Source organism: Pongo abelii, chromosome 20 (genome assembly GCF_028885655.2).
Source record: "Pongo abelii isolate AG06213 chromosome 20, NHGRI_mPonAbe1-v2.0_pri, whole genome shotgun sequence".
In the NCBI taxonomy this organism is placed as follows: Eukaryota; Metazoa; Chordata; class Mammalia; order Primates; family Hominidae; genus Pongo; species Pongo abelii.
In genome coordinates, this window is record NC_072005.2 from 38,927,603 (window position 1) to 38,936,745 (window position 9,143).

Genomic DNA, 9,143 nt, shown 5'->3' on the forward strand with positions numbered 1-9,143 from the left:
TTACATACTGATAAGTTTGTTTGTACCCTTTATACTTGAAAGTCAGTTTCCCTGAATATAAGATCCTTGGCTCACATTTTATTTTCTTGAGTTATTTAAATATGTTACTCAATTTTCTTCTGGCACAAATGTTGCAGTCAAAAAGTTGATGATAATCCAATTTCCAATCCCTTACAAATCATGGGCTATTTTTGCTTAGACACTCAAAAGATTTTTCTTTTCCTTTGAAGTTCTATCATTTCACTAAATTCATGCCTTGGTGTTAGTCATTCTGGGTCAGTACTCTCAGGAACATGGTGTGACTTTTCAATATGTAGTTTGAAAACTTTTTATTTCTAAATAACATAGTACCTTTTTGAACTGTAGCTTCTAGTATGTGTTCTGATCCCTGCTTTGAGTTTTTCTTCAGGGAACCCTGTTCTCTGTATGTTGGATCCTCTTTACCTAACTTCGAGGTTTGTCACTTTCTCCTGAAGCCTTTATATCCTCGCTCATTTCTTTGATTTTTAAAAATTTCCATTTGTTTCATTTTCTGTTTCTTCTAAGGAATTATCTCTTGTGTTTATTCACTCTTGCATTCTTTCTAGGTTAGTCTTAATTTCTGAAACTTTTTTTCTTTTAAACCCATTTCCCCCCCTAAATTTGTTATTTAATTTCTGAGTTTTTCTATTTCTGATTTATGTTGTTTTTTTTTGCATCTTATTTTGTTTAAATAATTGCTTCTAGCTTGTCTTAAAACAGTAGGTTATAGTTTTTTGTTTTGCAGGCATGTCTTTTGGCATGTTTTTCATTATCTGTGAAGATGTTATTCTATTTCTTATTCTTTTTAAAAAAAACTGTATAGAGTAGGACTTTGATCTTTGCCTGCTGCTCATTTTTGTAAAGGTGAAATTAATTTTTTCTGAACTTAAAAATGGGGTTGAGTTCAAGACAGCTTTCATAACTTCACAAAGCTTTCTCTTTTGTTGTTTTCATGCACTGTTAAAAAATATGGCAGCTTATTTTATTTTATTTTTTTAGATTCCTGGTTCTTATAAAAATGTCTCTACTTTTATCTGGATACTCTGCTTCCTTCCCCTCTATCATTCCTGCTGTATTCAATTTTGTTTCCTGTTTCAGCAGTTTCTTCTTGGTGTGCAGCCTTGTCCTGGAAGGATGACCTGGCTGGTCAGTTTCAAGAGTTCACAGGGGCTACACTACTCCATCCTCTTCTCATCTTTTTACATGAGGCCCTTTGTACTTACACACTAATGGAGTGAGCAAAACCCTTCCCGTTTCAGCTCCTGTTGTGAAGCTGGATCTGTGTGCTTTCCAGTGAATGAATACCTATTTCCTCTTTGGGGTTACTCCTTGTCTTAGGCCATTTTGTGTTGCTATAACAGAATATTGAGTAATTTATAAAGAAAAGAGGTTTATTTGGCTCATGATTCTTGGGGCTAGAAAGTTCAAGACTGAGCAGCTACATCTGTGAGGGCCTCATGCTGCCTCAACTCTTGGCTAAAATGGAAGGGAAGTGGGGATATGCACAAAAAGATCACATGGCAAGGGGGTAAGCAAGCGGGAGACAAACCAAGGAAGCCAGACTCTTTTTGTCATCCTGCTCTCACTGTAACTAATCCATTCCCTCAAGAGCAAGAACTCACTCCCTGGAGGGGGCATTAATCTACTCATGACTCAAACACCTTTCACTGGGCCCCACCTCCCAATGCCACCACATAGAGGATCAAATTTCAACATGAATTTTGGTGGGGACAAACAAATCACATCCAAACTGCAGTTTCCTATTCTTAGAGATGACAAACACCCTGTTTCTTCCCTTTGATTCCTTCTGTATGCATACTAATACTATGCCAGTTTAATAACTATTAGTTACAAAATAGGCAGTCCCTACCCACAAATATTTTGGTGTTTTAGGGGATGCATTGCCCACTAGTTTTATTGTGAGTGTTTCCCATAGGTTTTTGGTTTTGCTATCTAGTTTGTCTATTTTTTATTAGTGGCATATTCAAAATGATGCCCCTAACACTGTTGCCATCTTCTCAAAAACACCCCAGGGAGAACTTCAATATTGACAATTTAACATCCTTAAGGAATGCGTTGTAACAACCAAACCGGAGGAGAAAAAGTATGTAAACAGTAGTTTGCATAGAGTGTCTTGTGCTGATTATGACATTGTAGCAGATCTTGTTGATGGCTGCCCATATCTGCTCAGCCCACCCGAGCTCAACCCCAGGAGGCAGTTCTAATCTCAAGCACCTACATCTCTCTTCTTCTTTACCAGAGACTTTCCCTGGTACCATCAAAGCTTGCCAGCCTGCCTTATACTTCCCGAGATCACTCCCAAACAAGCTGCCTGAACACATGTGCTTGTCTCTTGGCTCCTTTTGGGGGAACAACCCAAGGTAGACACCAAGTTGTGTTCCAATAGCCTGGCCTGATTCAAGCATCTCTCATGTAGTGTAATGATGTGGTTTGGCTCTGTGTTCCCACCCAAATCTCATGTCGAATTGTAATCCCCACTGTTGGAGGATGGGCCCGGTAGGAGGTGACTGGATCATGGGGGTGGTTTCCAATGATTTAGCACCATCCCCCAGTGCTGTTTCGTGATAGAGTTTTCATGAGATCTGGTTGTTTAAAAGTGTGTAACACCTCCTTCTTCTCTCTCTTCCTCCTGCTCTCACCAAGTAAGATGTGCCTGCTTCCTCTTCTACCATAATTGTCAGTTTCCTGAGGCCTCCCCAGAAGCAGAAGCCTGTACACCCTGCAGACCTGTGAGCTGTTAAACCTCTTTTCTTTATGAATTACCCATTCTCAGGTAGTTCTTTATAGCAATGTGAGAACAGACTAATACATGAAATCTGCTTATGATTTTCAAAAATGGAATAATGTTAGCTTTATATATATATATAAATGTGTGTGAGTGTGTGTATGCATGTATGTGTGTATATATGTGTATATATAAAATATATATATATGTGCATATATATATATATATATATATATATATATATATATATATATACAGAGAGAGAGAGAGAGAGAGACATAGGGTCTCGCTCTGTCATCCAGGATGGAGAGCAGTGATGCAATCATAGCTCACTGCAGCCTCAAAATCTTGGGCTGTAGCTATCCTCCCACCTCACCCTCCTGAGTAGCTGGAACTACTACACCACACCCGACTAATTTTTGTACTTTTTGTAGAGACAGGGTCTCACTATGTTGCCCAAGCTGATCTCAAACTCCTGGCCTCAAGTGATCATCCCATCTTGGCTGCCCAAAGTTCTGGGATTACAGGTACAAGCCACCGTGCCCGGCAGCTTAATATTTTTAATGACCTTTGGTGAGAAATCTGTTTAGTCTACATAAATTAAATGCTTATCTTTCCTTGTCTATACTCTATTTAATTCCCTCCAGAGGCCCTGATTGATTAGTGGCCTGCCCCAGACATTGTCTTTCTTAAATGCTAGGTTTGTTTTCCAGAATTCAGCAATCTTACCTTCTAATTGCAGGTTCTATTTTTCTTTTTTTTCTTTTCTGAGCACGGAAGTGAGATCCCTTTATCTGTAGGTGTCAGGGTATCCTCTGTGTTTAACAAAATACGTGTTGAATCATTGTCTCCTTGGTTCTTTGTGACTGAGAGTCTTATTATAAGTGAGGCCATGCCAGGTGAGACTAGGTCAGGGCAAATGCCACCTTCGATCCCTGATTCCCAGCGCAGACAACTCAGCCACCTTGTTCATGGCTCCATTCCAGTCTGCCTTGCACTCTAGTTAAAGTCTCTCTGTCCCTGTCTATCTGTCTGTCTGTCTATCTGTCTTCCAGCCTTCCTCCTTGAGGGTGAGCTGCATTACCCCTTTGCACTGCCCACCGCCTGCCCCCTACAACCTGTCCCTTGCAGTTCCTCAGCAAGACCTTGGCTGGACAGTCTGTGCCTGAAGGCAGATGGCCCAGACACCAGTAAAGGGAGCTGGGCTTTGCCTCCGAGCCTGCCTCCAGCTAGGGCTTGGGCTTGGGCACCGTCTTAGCACATCTGTAACTGGGGCTGAGCCGGGCCCATGCTGTGTCCCCCTGAATCTTGGGACAAGGCACCAATGCAGGAACAGGCGTGAAGGGTGCACTCATCGGAGCCCAAGTCATCACTGCAACAAGAATGCATACAGGAAGCTCTGTCTGAGGACAGGGATGGGGGACGGAGTGTGACAGTTTCCACACTGGGATATTCATGGCTGCCTCCGTGCCATAGGGCCCCTTGCATGATGTCAAAAGAGGAGACTTGCATCGTCTTGTTGTTTCAAGCTAACTTTAAACACAACTGACAGCAAGATGTCTCTGGCATGAAAGCCAACAGGGAGGCGACTGTCTCTCTGTTTCCATAGCTACAGACAGGACGCCACTGGGCAGTGCTTTCAACTCCAGGGCATCCCAGGCTGTGCCTGAGGGATGAAGTTTGCTGGGCGCTGGGAGAACCCAGCCACAAAATGGCAGTTGCTGGTCTCAGTTTCTGCCCCAACCACCTTCTATTTTTGGTGAGAGAGTTTCATTTTTCCAGATGTCCAAGGGTGTCCATTCAGAACACACTTCTGCACCCAGGAATCTGGGAAAGCCGGAGATGTCTCCATAAACCTGCAGGCCATGCCATCTGCTGACCTTGACACCTTCTCTGCACTGGAGGACGGCTTAGCAAAGCTGGAAAGGGGGTGGTTCCTGGGAGCCTGGCTGTCTGGCTGTCACTTGCTGAGCCAGGGACAGAATCAGTTGACAGTACATTTTAGTATTACCTGCTTCCAATTTGGAAAAAATTTTGTGCATCTAGGTTTTTCCAGTTTCTCCTTCACCTCTGTGGACCTGTAAAATAAGGATTTGAGCACATCCCTCCAAAGCTAACTTGTAAATTTCCTGTTGCACTGATATGGTTGGGCTGCTTCCCCACTCAAAATCTCATTTTGAATTGTAATCTCCATAATCCACACGTGTCAACGGCAGGACCAGGTGGAGGTAATTGGCTTATGGGGGCAGTTTCCCCCCAGCTGTTCTCGTGATAGTGAGTGAGTCTCACGAGATCTGACGGTTTTATAAGCGTCTGATATTTCCCCTGCTTGCACTCACTCCATCCTGCCGCCCTGTGAAGAGGTGCCTTCCACCGTGATTGTTAAGTTTCCTGAAGCCTACCCCGCTATGCGGAACTGGGAATTAATTAAACCTTTTTCCTTTATAAATGACCCAGTCTTGGGTATTTCTTCATAGCAGCGTGAGAACAGACTAATACATGCATCTTCCCACAGGAGAATGGATGGCAGAGGCTGCCCTTCAGGGGCCCAGGTCGGGTGCTGGACATGGGGTTGGCGCTCTGGGTCTGCTGCTCTCGGATGGCCCTCTGAGGGGCACCCTGCCTGATGGGTGAGCTCCCCCGATCTTGTCTCCTTGGATGCATCATCTGTGAGGCTTTTGTTTTCAGTCCCAGTGGAGAGATTCATACTGCCAGGCACTGTGTGGGCTCCTGCGCATTGTGAAAATAACACTTATTCAGGACTGCCTGGGGAAGAAAGGCCATACCTGCTGCTGTTTTTCCATCTCTGCTGTGGCCGCCCACGTGGTTTATGGCACAACTTGCCTATGCTAAAAGGGACTGAGTAAACCTGGAAACCTACCAACTACGTTTGGGAGATTTTTTTTTTTTTTTTTTTTTTAGAGTGTCTGTCTTGGGCAGGCAATAACTAGTACCGAGCTTGGTGACCCTTTTGCTTTCTAGCTCTGGGGATGCAGACCTGAGGCTCCTCCAGAATGCAGTCCCCCTAGCCTGGCTATGACACTACCACTGGTGTGTCCTTGATGCCACATTTCTAAGCCCATCTGCTCATAAACCTCCCTGGGGCAGGGAAGTCTCAGAGTGCACTTCCTCACCTAATGGCATGCCTCCAGTGGCATCTGATAAATGTTTCTGCAGTGTTCCTGTGGAAATAGTTTTATTCATTTCAAAGCGATCCTTTCTTTCTTCCCAAAATCTCCAAACCCAATCCTTAAAACCAAGCATTAAATTTAGAATAGAATTCAAGTTTGGATTTTAAAAAATGCTTTTAAGTACGTCAGGAACTCAGAAGATACTTAAGCCCAACTTTCCTACCACATGATGGAAAGACACTTGGAAAGGACAGAAGAGTTTTGTTGTTGTTGTTGTTGTTTTGAGATCAAGTCTTGCTCTGTTGCCCAGGCTGTAGTGCACTGGCATGACCTCAGCTCACTGCAACCTCCGCCTCCGCAGTTCAAGCGATTCTCCTGCCTCAGCCTCCGGAGCAGCTGGGACTACAGGTGCGTGCCACCATGCCCGGCTAATTTTTTGTATTTTTAGTAGAGATGGGGTTTCACAGTGTTAGCCAGGATGGTCTCAATCTCCTGATCTCGTGATCTGCCCGCCTCGGCCTCCCAGTTCTGGGATTACAGGCGTGAGCCATCGCGTCCGGCCAGGACAGAGGAGTTTTGAAAATGCACTCTGGGCTCTGATTCTGGAAAGGAGATCCAGACTTCAGAGGCCCCGCTGCCCTACTCAGACTCCAGAGGTTGAGTAAAGTTGAGCAAGCTACAGCCACTCTGCTCTGGGAAGCCAGTAGCAGGTGCTGAGCCTGGACAATTTGAACTAAGCCAGAGAGCTCTCCAAATTAGGGAGCATTTAAATAGAAGTGCTGTTTATTTAGGTCATATAGTAATTTCCTTATTTTAGTCGCTACCCCAGTTAATGACTAACAACATATAACCAAACAAGGTTAGCCCAGCCAACTTGACTGAATAGAGAGAACTATTTATAATGAGCTCATTCGTATCTGAATGCAGATAGATGCACAGAAGTACTCCAATGTTAATAGAAGTCAAAATCCATTTACTATACAAGGTGGGGGAGATGTTCCCTCTGCAAGCCTATTCCCACTGCCTTTGACTGACAGTAAAAAAGTAAACTTCAGCCTGGCCCTGTATGACATGAGTGCTGAATTAGTTTGGTTCCAATGAAATAGGATTTACTGAATTGTGACATAGACATATTCTAGAATTTTAAACTCTTTATCCCGAAAGTAAAAAGAAGAATCTCTACTATTTCTGTCAAGAGCATCTTAGACCCCCTCCTGCAGTTCATCATCACCTTAGACAGTGTCCTTCGCCCCACCACGGGCAGGCCTGGAGAAGGATCCTCGCCACTGGAGGATCATCCGTCTCAAGGATACTTGGGAACTGAAGGAGTGACCAGGAGCAGGCAGTCCAGTGGAGATCTTTTTTTTTTAATTCAGAAACATCAAAATGAACTTGAGTTTGGCAAGACCTCAACAGAGAACCCAAGCTGGCTCCGAGCCTGGTTTGCATGGAGGGGCTGGACTTGGCTTGGGCATGGCTCTTTCTTGGGCTCTGGGGTCAGCAAAGCCCCCTGCAGGCCTGCCCACCTCAGGCTGTGGGGAGGGCATCAGGGCCACCAAGGCAGTGAGTGGTCTGCAGCTCTAGGGACGGCGACCCATTCTAGAGAGCCAAACGGCTGCCCCCAGGGTACTCGAACCTTGTTCCCTGGTTCCTGCCCTCTTCCCTCCTGGGTACTCAGCGCCTCTCTGCTCTGTTCGATTCCCCAGTGTCCTTTTAAGAAAGTCTGGCAGGGCATGGTGGCTCACGCCTATCATCCCAGCACTTCTGGGAGGCCAAGCAGGAAGAGGACTCAAGCCTAGGAATTCGAGACCAGCCTAGGTAGCATAGTGAGACCCTGTCTCTACAGAAAATAAAAAATAAAAAATTAGTTGGCCATGGTGGTGCACACCTGTGTTCGCAGCTACTCAGGAGAACGAGGTGGGAGGACCCTTTGAGCCCAGGAGTTTGAGGTTGCAGTGAGCTAAGTTCATGCCACTGCACTCCAGCCTGGGTGATAGAGTGAGATCCTGTCTCAAAAAAATAAAGTCTCCCCTTTTTCTGCAAGTTAGTCATAGTTTCTGTTGTGCACTACCTAGAAAACCACATCTGTTCACCAACTCTCTTCTATGTTAAGGACTGGTGTCACTTTAGCCTGCCCCAGAAAAGCTTCTCTTTAAAGAGAAACCATTCCTTATTTTCAGACAGAGTCTTGCTCTGTTACCCAGGCTAGAGTGCAGTGGCGCCATCTCGGCTCACTGCAACCTCCACCTCCTGGGTTCAAGCAATTCTCCTGCCTCAGCCTCCCCAGTAGCTGGGATTATAGGTGTGCACCATCACGACTGGCTAATTTTTGTATTTTTAGTAGAGATGGGGTTTTACTATGTTGGCCAGGCTGGTGTTGAACTCCTGACCTCGTGATCTGCCCTTCTCTGCCTCCCAAAGTGCTGGGATTACAGGCGTGAGCCACTGTACCCAGCCAAGAGAAACCATTCTTATACCCTGAGGAATGATGGTGAAATTTCAGAAATTGTGACAGGTATATGGGGTTCGGGGATGCCCAGAACCCCCAGAATGTTGCTCATGCAGGGGATACCCACCTAGGCATGCTGACATCAGGAAATTTCAGGCAACTCAACTCAGAAGGAAACAAAGCGACCCTCCAGCTCCTTGAAAACCCAAGAGGTGACAGAAAAGGGGAAAGGAGAGAGGAGGAAAAGGACTGAGAAGGAACATTCATCCCACATTGGCTGGAAATGGGTCTGGGCCTCCTTCCCTGGTGAGGAATTTTTAGGAATCATGGAATCGCACAGCAGGCCTGGAAGCAGGGCTTCAGATCCTGGGCCCCCATCCCTCATCTTTCGAATGGGGAGGTCGAGGCCTGGGGAGGGAAGGTGTGGCCCGGAGCCCACACAGGCCCCAGAGAGCAGCTGGGGAAGGCAGGTCCGTTCCCAGGAGAAGTCTCCCACCTGGACGGCGCTCTGATCAGCACGTCACTGGCCCGTCTGTGTGTTGAACTGACTTCAGGAAGCCTTGGGGTCACAATATTGCAGAGGCTATTACAGGGCCAGATGTTGGATGTGGAAGCAAGGCCAGGCCAGGTCATACCCTGAGGTGACTAGTCTGTGGGTGGCTCAGGGCAGTTTGGTCACAGGACTCCAATTCCCAAAATGCCATGACACCCTTCACCTTCCCTCTGCAGGGACAGTCGATTGTCCTTCTGCAAACAGGGAACAGGCTCTGAGGGGTTAGGAGACAAGTTCAAGACC